Source organism: Triticum dicoccoides, chromosome 4A (genome assembly GCF_002162155.2).
Source record: "Triticum dicoccoides isolate Atlit2015 ecotype Zavitan chromosome 4A, WEW_v2.0, whole genome shotgun sequence".
Taxonomy (NCBI): Eukaryota; Viridiplantae; Streptophyta; class Magnoliopsida; order Poales; family Poaceae; genus Triticum; species Triticum dicoccoides.
Genome location: NC_041386.1, coordinates 636210114 through 636228608, shown reverse-complemented (window position 1 = coordinate 636228608; position 18495 = coordinate 636210114).

Below are 18495 nucleotides of genomic sequence, written 5' to 3'. Positions count from 1 at the left end.
CAAGGAAGTACTTGAGTCGACCAAGATCTTTAACTTCGAATGCCTTACTCAGACACCCATTTAACCTTGCTATCTCTATGTCATCATCGCCGGTGATAATGATATCATCAACATAAACTGCAAAGATGGTCATTTTTCCTTTAGAGTATCTATAAAACAATGTATGGTCACCATTGCATTGTCCATACCCCATGCCACGCACAGCCCGTCTAAATCTGTCAAACCAAGCTCTTGGAGACTGTTTTAGTCCATAAAGAGCTTTCTTTAGCCTGCATACCTTACCAGCAGTCTTAGAAGTTGAGAACCCAGGTGGAATATCCATGTATACCTCCTCTTTCAAGTCCCCATGCAAGAAGGCATTCTTCACATCAAGTTGGTGTAAAGGCCACCCGAAATTTGCTGCACATGAGATCAGAATCCTCACAGTGTTCATCTTTGCTACTGGAGCAAAGGTCTCATCATAGTCAATGCCGTAGGTCTGTCTGTACCCCCTCGCCACAAGCCTTGCTTTGTACCTTTCAATCTTCCCTTATGCATTCTGCTTCACGGTGTATACCCACTTGCAGCTAATTGCCTTCTTTCCTCTTGGAAGAGGTGTTAGTACCCATGTCTTGTTCTTACTTAATGCCTCCAGCTCCTCTATCATAGCTGCTCGCCACTTTGGATCCACTTTTGCTGCCTTCCAATCAGTTGGAAGAGACACCAGCTGAAGAGAAGCAACAAATGATTTGTGGGCTAGAGATAATGCTTCATAGGAAACATAATTTCCAATATCATTGGCATCGAACCCATACTTTGGCCCGGGTATCCCTGCTTTTTCTCGAGTACCTTTTCTCAAAGCAATTGGCAAGTCCTCTGTGTCAACTGAGCTTGCATTGCTGCCTTGTTGCTCCCCCTGCATCTGTGTTGGCTGCTCCCCCTGAACATGATGTTGTCGTCTTGAATATACTTGAGGATTATGCTCCTCATTCACCTTCTGCCACCTATGAGAAGCATCACCTTGCTTCCGTGAATACACCTTTAGCTGCTCCTCTTGCTCTACCGTCCACCTAGGTACACAACCGATCTGGGTGGGAGCACCACCTGCCTGACTTGGCACCCCATCAGTCACAATCGGTCCTTCACTCTGTGGTGTTATCATTTTCTGGGGCTGCTGTTCGCTTCCCTGTACCGGAATATCACCCTCGATTGGTTGCTGCAACACTGAATCGACATCACCACAATTATAATTATCACTATCACTACTCTCCCCCTCTTGACCAATTTCCGGTTGGAGACATTGGTCAAGTTCTTCAAACAAGACGCTTAGGTCAGTTTGCTCGCCATAAAAGGGTTCTGATTCACGGAACGTAACATCCATGCTCACAAATGTCGTCCTCTCAGACGGACTCCAGCATTTGTACCCTCTTTGTCCTGAAGAATACCCAATAAAAATACACTTGACTGCTTGAGGATCCAGTTTGTTGACTGATGGCCTGTGATCATGAACAAAACAAGTGCAACCGAACACCTTGGGGGGAACTGGGAATGTATTTTCTGTGAAAACCAACTCACACGGTGATTTCATACCTGTCACCCGGGATGGTGTGCGGTTGATCAAGAAGGTGGCCATCATGACAGCTTCACTCCACAGGAACTTGGGCACATTCATGGTGAACATCAATGCATGGGCCACCTCCAGCAGGTGGCAATTTTTCCTCTCTGCCACCCCATTCTGAGGAGGTGTGTCCGGGAAAGATGTTTGATGTAGGATGCCCTTGTCTGACATGAAGGAACCGATGGCCTTGTTAACATATTCGGTGTCATTGTCAGATCTGAGTGCTTGAATTTTCACATTAAATTGAGTCTGAACAAGTGCATAAAAGACTTTGAAACACTAAAACACTTCATCTTTATGTTTCATAAGATAGACCCAAGTCATCCGAGAATGACAATCAATGAACGTAAGAAAGTACTGAAGGAAATATGCCCTAAAGGCAATAATAAAGTTATTATTTATTTCCTTATTTCATGATAAATGTTTATTATTCATGCTAGAATTGTATTATCCGGAAACATAATGCTTGTGTGAATACATAGACAAACCAAACGTCACTAGTATGCCTCTACTTGACTAGCTCGTTAATCGAAGATGGTTATGTTTCCTAACCATAGACATATGTTGTCATTTGATTAATGGGATCACATCATTAGGAGAATGATGTTATTGACATGACCCATTCCATTAGCTTAGCACCCGATCGTTTAATATGTTGCTATTGCTTTCTTCATGACTTATACATGTTCCTATGACTATGAGATTATGCAACTCCCGTTTGCCGGAGGAACACTTTGTGTGCTACCAAACGTCACAATGTAATTGGGTGATTATAAAGGAGCTCTACAGGTGTCTCCAAAGGTACATGTTGGGTTGGCGTATTTCGAGATTAGGATTTGTCACTCCGATTGTCGGAGAGGTATCTCTGGGCCCTCTCGGTAATGCACATCACATAAGCCTTGCAAGCATTACAACTAATGAGTTAGTTGCAAGATGATATATTACAAAACGAGTAAAGAGACTTGCTGGTAACGAGATTGAACTAGGTATTGAGATACCGACGATCGAATCTCGGGCAAGTAACATACCGATGACAAAGGGAACAACGTATGTTGTTATGCGGTCTGACCGATAAAGATCTTCGTAGAATATGTGGGAGCCAATATGAGCATCCAGGTTCCGCTATTGGTTATTGACCGGAGACGTGTCTCGGTCATGTCTACATTGTTCTCGAACCTGTAGGGTTCACACGCTTAAGGTTTTGATGACAGTTATATTATGAGTTTATGCATTTTGATGTACCGAAGTTTGTTCGGAGTCCCGGATGTGATCACGGACATGACGAGGAGTCTCGAAATGGTCGAGACATAAATATTGATATATTGGAAGCCTATATTTGGATATCGGAAGTGTTCCGGGTGAAATCCGGATTTTACCGGAGTACCGGGAGGTTACCGGAACCCCCCGGGAGGTATATGGGCCTTAGTGGGCTTTAGTGGAAGAGAGGAGAGGTGGCCAGGGCTGGGCCGCGCGCCCCTCCCCCCTAGTCCGAATAGGACAAGGAGAGGGGGGCGGCGCCCTCCCTTCCTTCTCTCTCTCCTCTTTCCCCCTCCCGAATCCTATTCCAACTAGGAAAGAGGGGGAATCCTACTCCCGGTGGGAGTAGGACTCCTCCTGGCGCGCCCTCCTCCTGGCCGGCCGCACCTTCCCCCGCTCCTTTATATACGGGGGCAGGGGGCACCCCTAGACACACAAGTTGATCCACATGATCATATTCTTAGCCGTGTGCGGTGCCCCCTTCCGCCATAATCCTCGATAATATTGTAACAGTGCTTATGCGAAGCCCTGCGACGGTAGTACATCAAGATCATCACCACGCCGTCATGCTGATGGAACTCTACCCCGACACTTTGCTGGATCGGAGTCCGGGGATCGTCATCGAGCTGAACGTGTGCTAGAACTCGGAGGTGCCGTAGTTTCGGTGCTTGATCGGTCGGGCCGTGAAGACGTACGACTACATCAACCGCGTTGTGCTAACGCTTCCGCTGTCGGTCTACAAGGGTACGTAGATCACACTCTCCCCTCTTGTTGCTATGCATCACCATGATCTTGTGTGTGCGTAGGAAATTTTTTGAAATTACTACGTTCCCCAACAGTGGCATCCGAGCCTAGGTTTTATGTGTTGATGTTATATGCACGAGTAGAACACAAGTGAGTTGTGGGCGATATAAGTCATACAGCTTACCAGCATGTCATACTTTGGTTCGGCGGTATTGTTGGACGAAGCGGCCCGGACCGACATTACGCGTACACTTACGCGAGACCGGTTCTCCCGACATGCTTTGCACAAAGGTGGCTAGCGGGTGACAGTTTCTCCAACTTTAGTTGAACCGAGTGTGGCTACGCCCGGTCCTTGCGAAGGTTAAAAAAGCACCAACTTGACAAACTATCGTTGTGGTTTTGATGCGTAGGTAAGATTGGTTCTTGCTTAAGCCCGTAGCAGCCACGTAAAACTTGCAACAACAAAGTAGAGGACGTCTAACTTGTTTTTGCAGGGCATGTTGTGATGTGATATGGTCAAGACATGATGCTGAATTTTATTGTATGAGATGATCATGTTTTGTAACCAAGTTATCGGCAACTGGCAGGAGCCATATGGTTGTCGCTTTATTGTATGCAATGCAATTGCGCTGTAATGCTTTACTTTATCACTAAACGGTAGCGATAGTCGTGGAAGCATAAAATTGGCGAGACGACAATGATGGTACGATAGGTGATCAAGGTGTCGCGCCGGTGATGATGGTGATCATGACGGTGCTTCGAAGATGGAGATCACAAGCACAAGATGATGATGGCCATATCATATCACTTATATTGATTGCATGTGATGTTTATCTTTTATGCATCTTATCTTGCTTTGATTGACGGTAGCATTTTAAGATGATCTCTCACTAATTATCAAGAAGTGTTCTCCCTGAGTATGCACCGTTGCGAAAGTTCTTCGTGCTGAGACACCACGTGATGATCGGGTGTGATAGGCTCTACGTTCAAATACAACGGGTGCAAAATAGTTGCACACGCGGAATACTCAGGTTATACTTGACGAGCCAAGCATATACAGATATGGCCTCGGAACACGGAGACCGAAAGGTCGAGCGTGAATCATATAGTAGATATGATCAACATAGTGATGTTCACCAATGAAACTACTCCATCTCATGTCATGATCGGACATGGTTTAGTTGATTTGGATCACGTGATCACTTAGAGGATTAGAGGGATGTCTATCTAAGTGGGAGTTCTTAAGTAATATGATTAATTGAACTTAAATTTATCATGAACTTAGTCCTGGTAGTATTTTGCAAATCATGTTGTAGATCAATAGCTCGCGTTGTTGCTTCCCTGTGTTTATTTTGATATGTTCCTAGAGAAAATTGTGTTGAAAGATGTTAGTAGCAATGATGTGGATTGGATCCGTGATCTGAGGTTTATCCTTATTGCTGCACAGAAGAATTATGTCCTTGATGCACCGCTAGGTGACAGACCTATTGCAGGAGCAGATGTAGACGTTATGAACGTTTGGCTAGCTCAATATGATGACTACTTAATAGTTTAGTGCACCATGCTTAACGACTTAGAATCGGGACTTCAAAAAATGTTTTGAACGTCAGGGACCATATGAGATGTTCCAGGAGTTGAAGTTAATATTTCAAGCAGATACCCGAGTTGAGAGATATGAAGTCTCCAACAAGTTCTATAGCCAAAATATGGAGGAGAATCGCTCAACTAGTGAGCATGTGCTCAGATTGTCTGGGTACTACAATCGCTTGAATCAAGTGGGAGTTAATCTTCCAGATAAGATAGTGATTGACAGAATTCTCTAGTCACCATCACGAAGTTAGTAGAACTTCGTGATGAACTATAATATGCAAGGGATAACAGAAACGATTCCCAAGCTTTTCGTGATGCTGAAATCGACGAAGGTAAAAATCAAGAAAAACATCAAGTGTTGATGGTTGACGAAACCACTAGTTTCAAGAAGAAGGGCAAAGGGAAGAAGGGGAACTTCAAGAAGAACGGCAAGCAAGTTGCTGCTCAAGTGAAGAAGCCCAATTCTGGTCCTAAGCCTGAGACTAAGTGCTTCTACTGCAAAGGGACTGGTCACTGGAAGCGGAACTGCCCCAAGTATTTGGCGCATAAGAAGGATGGCAAAGTGAACAAAGGTATATTTGATATACAGATTATTAATGTGTATTTTACTAGTGTTCGTAGCAACCCCTCGGTATTTGATACTGGTTCAGTTGCTAAGAGTAGTAACTCGAAACGGGAGTTGCAGAATGAACAGAAACTAGTTAAGGGTGAAGTGACGATGTGTGTTGGAAATAGTTCCAAGATTGATATGATCATCATCGCACACTCCCTATACTTTCGGGATTAGTGTTGAACCTAAATAAGTGTTATTTGGTGTTTGCATTGAGGGTGAATATGATTTGATCATGTTTATTGCAATACGGTTATTCATTTAAGTTAGAGAATAATTGTTGTTCTGTTTACATGAATAAAACCTTATATGGTTACACACCCAATGAAAATGGTTCATTGGATCTCGATCGTAGTGATACACATATTCATAATATTGAAGACAAAAGATGCAAAGTTAATAATGATAGTGTAACTTATTTGTGGCACTGCCGTTTAGGTCATATTGGTGTAAAGCGCATGAAGAAACTCCATGCTGATGGGATTTTGGAATCACTTGATTATGAATCACTTTATGCTTGTGAACCATGTCTTATGGGCAAGATGACTAAGACTCCGTTCTTCGGAACAATGGAGCGAGCAACTGACTTATTGGAAATAATACATACTGATGTATGTGATCCGATGGGTGTTGAGGCTCACGCGGGTATCATTATTTTCTGACCTTCACAGATGATTTGAGCAGATATGGGTATATCTACTTGATGAAACACAAGTCTGAAACATTTGAAAAGTTCAAAGAATTTCAGAGTGAAGTGGAGAATCATCATAACAAAAATAAAAAAGTTTCTACGATATGATCGCAAAAGTAAAATATTTGAGTTACGAGTTTGGCCTTCAGTTAAAAACAATGTGAAATAGTTTCACTACTCACGCCACCTGGAACACCACAGCATAATGGTGTGTCCGATCGTCATAACCGTACTTTATTATAGTGCAATCTATGATGTCTCTTACCGACCTACCACTATCGTTTTGGGGTTATGCATTAGAGACAGCTACATTCACGTTAAAAAGGGCACCATCTAAATCCGTTGAGACGACATAATCTGAATTATGGTTTGGCAAGAAACCAAAGTTGTCGTTACTTAAAGTTTGAGGTTGCAATGCTTATGTGAAAAAGTTTCAACCTGATAAGCTCAAACCCAAATCGGAGAAGTGCGTCTTCATAGGATACCCAAAAAGAAAATGTTGGGTACACCTTCTATCACAGATCCAAAGGCAAGACTTTTGTTGCTAAATTCGGAAACTTTCTAGAGAAGGAGTTTCTCTCGAAAAAAGTGAGTGGGAGGAAAGTAGAACTTGATGAGGTAACTGTACCTGCTCCCTTATTGGAAAGTAGTTCATCACAGAAATCTGTTCCTGTGACTACTACACCAATTAGTAAGGAAGCTAATGATGATGATCATGTAACTTCAGATCAAGTTACTACCGAATCTCATAGGTAAACCAGAGTGAGATCCGCATCAGAGTGGTACGGTAATCCTGTTCTGGAAGTCATGTTACTAGACCATGACGAACTTGCGAACTATGAGGAAGCGATGATGAGCCCAGATTCTGCGAAATGGTTTGAAGACATGAAATCTAAGATATGATCCATGTATGAGAACAAAGTATGAACTTTGATGGATTTGCCCGATGATCGGCAAGCCATAGAAAATAAATGGATCTTCAAGAGGAAGACGGACGCTGATAGTAGTGTTACTATCTACAAAGCTAGACTTGTCGAAAAAGGTTTTTGACAAAGTTCAAGGTGTTGACTACGATGAAATTTTCTCACTCGTAGCGATGCTTAAGTCTGTCCAAATCATGTTAGCAATTGCCGCATTTTTATAAAATCTGGCAAATGGATAAACAAAACTACATTCCTTAATGGATTTAAAGAAGAGTTGCAACCAGAAGGTTTTGTCAATCCTAAAGGTGCTAAACAAAATATGCAAGCTCCAGCGATCCATCTATGGACTGGTGCAAGCATCTCGGAGTTGGAATATACGCTTTGATAAGTTGATCAAAGCATATAGTTTTATACAGACTTGCGGTGAAGCCTGTATTTACAACAAAGTGAGTGGGAGCACTACATCATTTCTGATAAGTATATGTGTATGACATATTGTTGATCGGAAATAATGTAGAATTATTCTGCAAAGCATAAAGGAGTGTTTGAAAGGATTTTTTTCAAAGAAAGCCTCGGTGAAGCTGCTTACATATTGAGCATCAAGATCTATAGAGATAGACCAAGACGCTTGATAAGTTTTTTTTCCAATGAATACATACCTTGACAAGATTTTGAAGTAGTTCAAAATGGAACAGTTAAAGAAAGAGTTCTTGCCTGTGTTACAAGGTGTGAAATTGAGTAAGACTCAAAGCCCGACCACGGCAGAAGATAGAAAGAGAATGAAAGTCATTCCCTATGCCTCAGCCATAGGTTCTATAAAGTATGCTATGCTATGTACCAGATCTATTGTATACCCTACACTGATTTTGGCAAGGGAGTACAATAGTGATCTAGGAGTAGATCACTGGACATCAGTCAAAATTATCCTTAGTGGAATAAGGATATGTTTCTCGATTATAGAGGTGACAAAAGGTTCGTCGTAAAAGGATTACGTTGATACAAGTTTTTGGCACTGATCCGGATGACTCTAAGTCTTCATCTGGATACATATTGAAAGTGGGAGCAATTAGCTAAAGAAGCTCCGTGCAGAGCATTGTAGACATAGAAATTTGCAAAATACATACGGATCTGAATTTTGGCAGACTCGTTGACTAAGCTTCTCTCACAAGCAAAAACATGATCACACCTTAGTACTCTTTGGGTATTAATCACATACAGATGTGAACTAGATTAGTGACTCTAGTAAACCCTTTGAGTGTTGGTCACATGACGATGTGAACTATGGGTGTTAATCACATGGTGATGTGAACTATTGATGTTAAATCACATGGCGATGTGATCTAGATTATTGACTCTAGTGCAAGTGGGAGACTGAAGGAAATATGCCCTAGAGGCAATAATAAAGTTATTATTTATTTCCTTATTTCATGATAAATGTTTATTATTCATGCTAGAATTGTATTATCCGGAAACATAATACTTGTGTGAATACATAGACAAACCAAACGTCACTAGTATGCCTCTACTTGACTAGCTCGTTAATCGAAGATGGTTATGTTTCCTAACCATAGACATATGTTGTCATTTGATTAATGGGATCACATCATTAGGAGAATGATGTTATTGACATGACCCATTCCATTAGCTTAGGACCCGATCGTTTAATATGCTTCTATTGCTTTCTTCATGACTTATACATGTTCCTATGACTATGAGATTATGCAACTCCCGTTTGCCGGAGGAACACTTTGTGTGCTACCAAACGTCACAATGTAACTGGGTGATTATAAAGGAGCTCTACAGGTGTCTCCAAAGGTACATCTTGGGTTGGCATATTTCGAGATTAGGATTTGTCACTCCGATTGTCGGAGAGGTATCTCTGGGCCCTCTCGATAATGCACATCACATAAGCCTTGCAAGCATTACAACTAATGAGTTAGTTGCAAGATGATGTATTACGAAACGAGTAAAGAGACTTGCCGGTAACGAGATTGAACTAGGTATTGAGATACCGACGATCGAATCTCGGGCAAGTAACATACCGATGACAAAGGGAACAACGTATGTTGTTATGCGGTCTGACCGATAAAGATCTTCGTATAATATGTGGGAGCCAATATGAGCATCCAGGTTCCGCTATTGGTTATTGACCGGAGGCGTGTCTCGGTCATGTCTACATTGTTCTCGAACCCGTAGGGTCCGCACGCTTAAGGTTTTGATGACAGTTATATTACGAGTTTATGCATTTTGATGTACCGAAGTTTGTTCGGAGTCCCGGATGTGATCACGGACATGACTAGGAGTCTCGAAATGGTCGAGACATAAAGATTGATATATTGGAAGCCTATATTTGGATATCGGAAGTGTTCCGGGTGAAATCCGGATTTTACCGGAGTACCGGGAGGTTACCGGAACCCCCCGGGAGGTATATGGGCCTTAGTGGGCTTTAGTGGAAGAGAGGAGAGGTGGCCAGGGCTGGGCCACGCGCCCCTCCCCCCTAGTCCGAATAGGACAAGGAGAGGGGGGCGGCGCCCCCCCTTCCTTCTCTCTCTCCTCTTTCCCCCTCTCGAATCCTATTCCAACTAGGAAAGGGGGGAATCCTACTCCCGGTGGGAGTAGGACTCCTCCTGGCGCGCCCTCCTCCTGGCCGGCCGCACCTTCCCCTGCTCCTTTATATCCGGGGGCAGGGGGCACCCCTAGACACACAAGTTGATCCACGTGATCATATTCTTAGCCGTGTGCGGTGCCCCGTTCCACCATAATCCTCGATAATATTGTAACAGTGCTTAGGCAAAGCCCTGCGACGGTAGTACATCAAGATCGTCACCACGCCGTCGTGCTGACGGAACTCTACCCCGACACTTTGCTGGATTGGAGTCCGGGGATCGTCATCGAGCTAAACGTGTGCTAGAACTCGGAGGTGCCGTAGTTTCGGTGCTTGATCGGTCGGGCCATGAAGACGTACGACTACATCAACCGCGTTGTGCTAACGCTTCCGCTGTCGGTCTACAAGGGTATGTAGATCACACTCTCCCCTCTCGTTGCTATGCATCACCATGATCTTGCGTGTGCATAGGAATTTTTTTTGAAATTGCTACGTTTCCCAACAAGTACTTCATACCACTGACAGATAACACTGGACATGTCCATACATCAGAGTGGATCAACACAAAAGGAGAGATGCTCCTGATCCCCTTACTCACATACGAGTGTTTGGTATGTTTAGCAAACTCACATGCATCACATTTCAGCTTGCTCTTGTCCACACCACTCATTACATCAGGAAATACTTGATGCATTTTGTCAAAAGACACATGCCCCATCCTACAGTGATGGATCAGTGCTCTAATCTCCTTATCCTCAGCAATTGCAGCTAGCATGTGCAATCCCTCCTGGCCCGGCATGCTGCAGTCCATGTACCACAGCCCCCTACACCTTGTTCCAGTCCCAAGACTCCTGCCCGTCAATCTCTCCTGGATCAAGAACACAACCTTGTCAAGAATTATTCGGCAATCTATTTGGTCAACCAAAGCACTCAAGGACAGTAAGTTCACAGGAAAAGCGGGCACATGCAACACTGAGGATAATTCAAGACTCGGCGTGCAGTTGACTGTCCCAACACCTATGATGGGTTGGGTTGTGCCATCTGCTGTGTGAATGTTTTTCTGATGTGCAAGAGAGTGTGGAACATAAGATGTAAACTCATTAAAGTCTCCAGCAAGATGTTGTGATGCTCCAGAGTCAAGCACCCATTCAGAGTTTATTTTATGGGCTGCGATTGATGCGTGTTCAACGTTACCTTCATTTGTATCAACAAAGTTGGCATAGCTGGGAGCAGTCTCCTGTCCTCCTACAGGCTGCTTCCCTGCAGCTGAAGCAACTACATTTGCCTTAGGAGCATTCCAATGGGGTGAATTCCAAGAACCGCCACTCCCATTCCAACCACGACTCACATTCCAACCACCTCGGCTGCTACTGCCACCACTGTACCCTCGGCCTCTGACGTTCCTAGGTCCAATGCAGAAACGGCTGATATGCCCTGGTTGACCACAATTGTGACACACCCCTCGCTGGTCAGCCACCCTGTAAGCAGATTCATTTCCAACTCCCCTTCTCGACTGCAAGCGTACCTCTTCTTGGGACATCGCAGCAATGGCCTCATCAAGGGTCACAAGCGTCGGCTGATGTAGCATCGCAGCATGTCTACTCTCAAAAGCTTGATCTAGGCCCTTTAGAAACTGCACCACACGCCTGCGCTCAACCCACTTCCTGGCAAGCTCCATGGACTCTGCATGTGGAATCTCAAGGGGATCACACTGATCCAGATCTGCCCAAAGGTGTTGCAGCTCGTTCACATACACCAGCACGCTTCTGTCACCTTGACGAACAACATGAATCTTGTCTTCAATTTGAGACATGAGCATCAGGTTTCCCTTACCGGAATACCTTGTGAACAACATGCTCCACACAGCAGAAGCAGTTGGCAATGCCTCAACAGACATGGCAATGGCTGGAATCAAGGAGTTCAACATCCAGGCCAAAATCAGAGAGTCGGTGACACTCCACTTCTTCCATTCTGGGCTCGCCTTGTCAGCCGGTTCTTCAACCGTTCCAAGAACATACTCCGTCAGACCCTTTGTCTTCAAGATCAACAAGGCGCGCCTCGACCAGCTCAGGTAGCTGCTCACGCCATTCAGCTTGACATCATTTGGCATGAGCTCAAGCTTGAACACCTGATCTGCGTGGGGCACAATGATGGCGTCACTTGCAGGAGGTAACCCCTCGGCCTTCGCAGTCATGAGCTGCGCAAGTTTCTCTAGAGCAGCAGTGAGTTCAGCCCCCATGATTGCCTCCCCTCTTCTTCTTCTTCAACCAGCAGCGGAAAAAAAACTTACACCAACAGCACCCAGCACCTGCAAGCAGCAGCACCACCTGCAATTCAGCCAGCCTCCTCCTCTGGCGAGCAGCAGCAATGTCACCTCCTCTTCTTCCTCTACCAATCCTCAGCAGCAGAAGCACACACGACTGTACTAGATCGAGCCAGTACCCCCAACAGCAGCCGCACCCTTCTCTCTACCGCAGCTACAAGCAACACTTCCTTCTCCACTAGCACCAGCAGCAGAAGCTCAGCAGCAACTCCACACGCACACACCTCACTGCACGTCTGCACCTCCGCGTAGCCGCGCCACGTACTCCTCTAGTTCCCGCGCAGCCCGCAGCGCATGCTCCTCTCCAGCAGCCCGCGCCCAGCTCCGCCGCCTTCGTCTTCCGCCGGACCCCGCCGCCTCGCTGGCGACTCTACCGCTGGCGCCTTCCTCCCTCGCCCCAGCTCTCCGATACCATGTAGAACGAGAGAGGCATACCCACATACATGTGGTTTGGTGTGTCTGGCGGCTGACATCTACTCCCGTGTGTCACACACGCATATAACTCTGGTTGCTCTCATCTAGGTCACACACATGGGCTTGGGCCCTATACCAACAGTGAAGATGGGCCAGGCCCTCATACCGGTCAACATATATAGACACATTTTAGATTATAATTCACTCATTTTGGTCCGTATGTAGTCCATAGTGTAATCTCTAGAAAGACTTGTATTTAGGAATAGAGGGAGTATATGTTTCCTCGGCTTGTGCATCTAGATAGATAGAATGTATGCGACTTTGTTTCCTCGGCCTGTGCACAGTAGCCAAATCCTGAAGCTGCAGGCAGGTGTTGTGTTCCCTCCTTTGCGATGACTCGACACTCTGAATAAACCAGATAACTTGATCAGTTGCTACTGCAAGTTTGTGACAATATGTTGACTATACAATTTTTTTCCTATCCGGACATTACCCCCTTTCCATTAATTTTGCATAACGGAAATACAGCTGTTCGGAATTTAGTCACAGCAGAAGGAAGAGGGAAAGACCGAAAGAGGGATTCGAGCTGGAGCAGCAACAGGAAACCCGTTGCAATTGATTCAACATCAAAATCGACCAACCGACTGCTACGGAGCTAAAACCTGTTGGCACTGACAGTAACAGTCTAGCCTAGCAAACAAGAATCAGCAAGACAAGAGAGGTGGCCATGGCCAGCAGCACACTGAACATCCAAACATCACGCGCAACCTCCAACAACAACTTTGATCCTCTAGCATGCAGCTCGTGTATTACACGTCTTTAAATACCTGACTGAAAATTAAGCCAGTGAACCGCTTGAGCTATCACATTGGCTGAATAATAAGGATATACACATTACCGATACAAACATTGTTCCTGGCTTATACAAACTCCAAATCACCGTAGTAACACCTACAACTACTACATTTTCTTAACTTGCCAATAAAATTCATTACCCAACTACAAATCTCATGCACAAAATTCAAATTCCATGCTAATACAAAATGTTCAGTTCATCAACCCCCATGCGTATTTCGCGAGCAAGCTATGTATGAATAGGGGATCAACCGTCTCATTGTAACTACAAAACATATACTTCTTGCTACTTTCCCGTCGTCTTTTTAATAAATTATCTTTAGTCAAGATAATATTTGTAAACATAAGCAAGAGGAAGACCTTGATATTCAAATGTATCTTGATGAATCAAAGTTTTCTGAAAAGGACTCGTAGGGCATTTAATATACCGTACAAAGTTTTTCAGTAGAACTTGCGAATTCCTGCCTTCTGCTATTATTAAGCATCTTTGCTTTCAAGAAAGATTATCATTTCACAATCTCTCTTTATCCAGTGTTATAAGGCATAAACACACTTTTCAAGATTTATATTTGACAGGGCCATACACCGATTGCAAGTCCTTTGCTTGGATGGTCCTGCATGGTAGGATCCTCATGGAGGAAAACTTGGCCATAAGAGGATGGCCCCATGACCCCGTCTGCCACCTATGTCTGGGGCTCCTGAGACGGTTTGGCATCTTTGTTGTCGGGACTGTCCCTTCTCGGGTTTGGAAAACGATTAACGTTGCCGACGGGGATGCCCACTCCGAGCGCCTGACCCTGACAACTCTATCAACCGGTGGTGGGATGACTTTTCCGCAACCAACTCAAGAGAGGAAGGCCTTGGAGGGTAGCGACAATTTGATTTATTCGCTCTAGAACATTCAGTGTTCAAAAAAGCGTTTTTAAGCGACGCTTAAGCGCTGAGCGGTCGCAAAACGCTTCGCTTTTGCCCTAAATGGTAGATTAAGCCTTTTTTTTAATTTAGCCAAAATATGGCTATTTTTGAACTACTTCTGCTTGTCTGCTTGCACAATAATGGCAATATGCCATTTATCTTATTATTAGGCTCTGTTTGGGAACTATATTTCCTTCATATTCTGGCAAAATTATGGCCACATAATCTCTACTCCCTCCCGGAAATACTTGTCATCAAGATGAATAAAAAGGGATGTATCTAGACGTATTTTAGTTCTAGATACATCCCTTTTTATTCATTTTGATGACAAGTATTTTCGGACGGAGGGAGTATTTGCTTATGTCTATTTGAACTGAACTTCATTTTAGTTGTTATTTTGCTTGCTATGTGAACCTGGTGTGTATTTGCTATTGTGTGAACTGTATTTTACATGCTATTTTAATTACCCATGTGCCATGTTTCCTATTTTTGTGTGTATATTATTCAAAATATGTCAAATTCTAGTTAATTTCAAAAATCGGCTCGATTGCTCTAAGTTGTGGCCTTCCGCTTCGCTTACGCTTTCCACTTTTTTGAACGCTGGGAACATTTGGAAAGAGCCAAATCATAGGGTTCTCACTAGAAGGAGGATGACATATCGCCATAGTTTAAAATACGGACTAGCAATCAAGCCAATGAGGCTTCGGTTTAGGTTTAGGTCAGACCAATGGTTCAACTGGTTCATAGTGACAAGAAACCAGAATATTTAAGTTACTTTTTATAAAAAAATTGATCTTTGAGCAAATGAATACACTAATTATTGGTTCAAATCCATTATGAAATCACAAATTGTAGATGGCCTAGTTGGTATATGGTCGTTGGGTGTGTGGTGGTCAAAAGTTTGATTCCTAATTTACACATGATTTTCTTGATATAATTTTCAAATTCACGCAATTTTTTCAAATCCATGATTTTTTTTTTGGAAATTCACATTCATTTTTCATATCTGTTTACTCTTCCAAATCAGTGTACTTTATTTTTTTAAATTTGTAAACCTTTCTGAAATTCGTCTACATTTTTTAGTTTGTGTAATTGTTTCAAATTCCCGTAATTTTTTCAAATCCATGTATTCTTTCAAATCCATGAACTTTTTTAAAATTCATGTACTTCCAAAAATCCTTGAACCTTTTCAAATCCTTGTACTGTTTCAAATTCACACAATTTTTTTTCCGAACATACTATGCTGATTTGGAAACAGTATGTGAATTTGAAAAAATTACGCGAACTTGAAGAAAGTACATGGATTTGGAGAAGTACATTGATTTGAAAAAATACATGAATTTAAGAAAATACACAAAGTTGAAAAAAGTACGTGGGTTTGAATTTTTTTTACAGGAATTTGAGTCAGCTCAGTCAAAACCGGGTGTGTCAGTAGCAAAACCAGTCAAAATAGAGTCCAGGGATGAAATTTGACCGATTTTAAAGCTGAGGGACCAAATCTAGACTGCACCAAGAATTGAGGGGCGAAAAGTATATTTTCTTTTGGTAAAAGACCAACATACATTAAAAAACTGGACGAGACCTTGGTTCCGTTTTTTCCTGTTGGACTGCCAGTCCAGTCCAGATTTTAAAATTACTAGCTGAGTGCCCGTGCGTTGCCACGGAACATAAATTTGAACGTCACTCACCATTGTTATTCGCCGCGAACGCTGATCCAACCTTGCTAGTGGCTCGCTGCTATAAACAAACCCACGATAAGCCCTCTTGTAGCCCCGACAACCCCTCCTGCTTAATGCGCTCACCCCACAGAATAGTATGACACCGTCTTCCATATACAATGTACTCCCTCCGTTACAAATTTCTCTCTAAAATGTACCAAAGTAGCCTGATGGACAAGTAAGAAGCAAGAAAATATTAAAAAAAGAGCACATATCCACAACAAAGGAAGCATCACTGCATCCACATAACTAAATAAGCAACCTATCAAGCAGGCACATCAGATATGTCCATCTTCAATCTATGTTTTCTTCCAACTAAATAGCTACTATGACAAGCTCATATTGCTCTGCATTTTCTGACACCAGATGTCAAAATGACCATGATTGTGCGTGTGTTGCCATGGAATAACGAATATGAATACTTTTTTTCTTCAGATATCTTCACTCTTCTATGTCTGTAGACCGATATCCACCCTCTTCATCACCTTACTGACATAATGACAATGAACTTCTTAACCTCCCTCCACTTGTTTTGACAAAAGCACATGATTTGGAAATGGAATAACAGCCACTTGAACACATACGTCGAATAATACATATATACTTTCTAACGGTATCATGCCTCAGCCTCACGCATCCGTCTTCATTTACTCCTTGCTCTGGGCAGACTACTGCCCTCTAACCACATGCCTGTCTTGGCTAGCCTCATCATATCTAGAGCTCAGCATGCATGATAAAATCAAATGAGAAATTAGAAAAAGCCCAAAATTTAGAAAAATCAAGGATATTTCAGAAAATATGTAGAATTAATAATAATAATAATAATAAGTAGGTATTTAAAATTTTGAAATTTATTGAATCACATCATTTCTCTAGACTATTTTTACTTATAAAATATTCTTGTGAATGGCACATAGGCAAAGCGCTGACAACAATTCCTACAAGCTCTACAACGTTCAGCTCAGATGTACTTGTCTCAGTGCAGAAGTATGCCATCCCAACCTCGCCCTTCCCAAGCTTCCGACCAAGGATATAAATATAATGTTCCCTTAGGTCTGCCGGTTCAGCCCAATGACAGAGATAGATGTAGGAACAAACCTTCCTTCAGAATCCCATCAACAGTGGACTGCTAAAACTTTTTCAAATGTGAGAGCAATCCTCTTCAAGGTGTTCATCAGCATACCTAGCTTAAATGAAAATATATTCTCTTCTGCATAGGATTTCACAAATGTACTTAGTTGAGTTTGTGTGTTCCATTCAAAACATAACATCATTTTTTATGTTTTCCTATTTTAACAATTGACACATGAAATACTTGGTGCATGGATTTCCATACGAGATCTAACATGTAGCTGTAGTTTCAAAACAAAGCCATGCATAGTTATGTATAGTCATAGTTACCATGCCCTTTTAACTTACTCACCACCAAGTCCTAAGCAGCAATGGAGTTTCTTCCTTCGAACCAAAGAAGTGGTTTATAATCTGAAAAATAGAACCAGAAAACAAATAGTGAAGATAAACCTAAGTTGGAAGAATGTAGATTTTTGTCCTCTTTAGTGAAGACTGTATACTCAAAGTAGTACTCTCTCCGTAAAGAAATATAAGAGCATATAGATGTACTAATATGCAGCACTGCAATCAGAGGTATATCAACATCATGGTTTCCACTTTCCAGATATTTTCTCAAAAGCCAATTCAACCTGATTATTGCAGGTGCAGGTCTCTCATATTTTCTTAAATTTATCAATCACGGGTATATCAACATTATGCTTATCTCCAATATAGTTACAGTGAAACAATCGGATGTACTCAATTGATAGTGAAAGAGCCAAGATTGCAAGGTGAGATGTATTCCATTCCCTCCGTCCCAAAATAAGTGTCTCAACTTTTGTACTAACTTAAGTTGAGACACTTAATTTGGGACAGAGGGAGTATATATATATATATAATGAATATGAATGAAATTACTATGATGTAGCACTAAGACCTTTGTAGTATTTTCCTTCTTGTGAAAAGCTTATGTGAACACAAGGTACATCTCATACTTGCCTGTGTCACTACCTCACTATAAAATGCTACAAATAGACATACATCTATATGCAGTGATTTACTGAACAAAATCTAGAGATACTTAATGTTATTATTTTCAACACATACTTTTTATTTGAAAAACATTAAAATACTCTATAGAAATTGTTATTATCATGTAAAGTACACTTTATAAAACAATTATAGAACTAACTTATTATATAA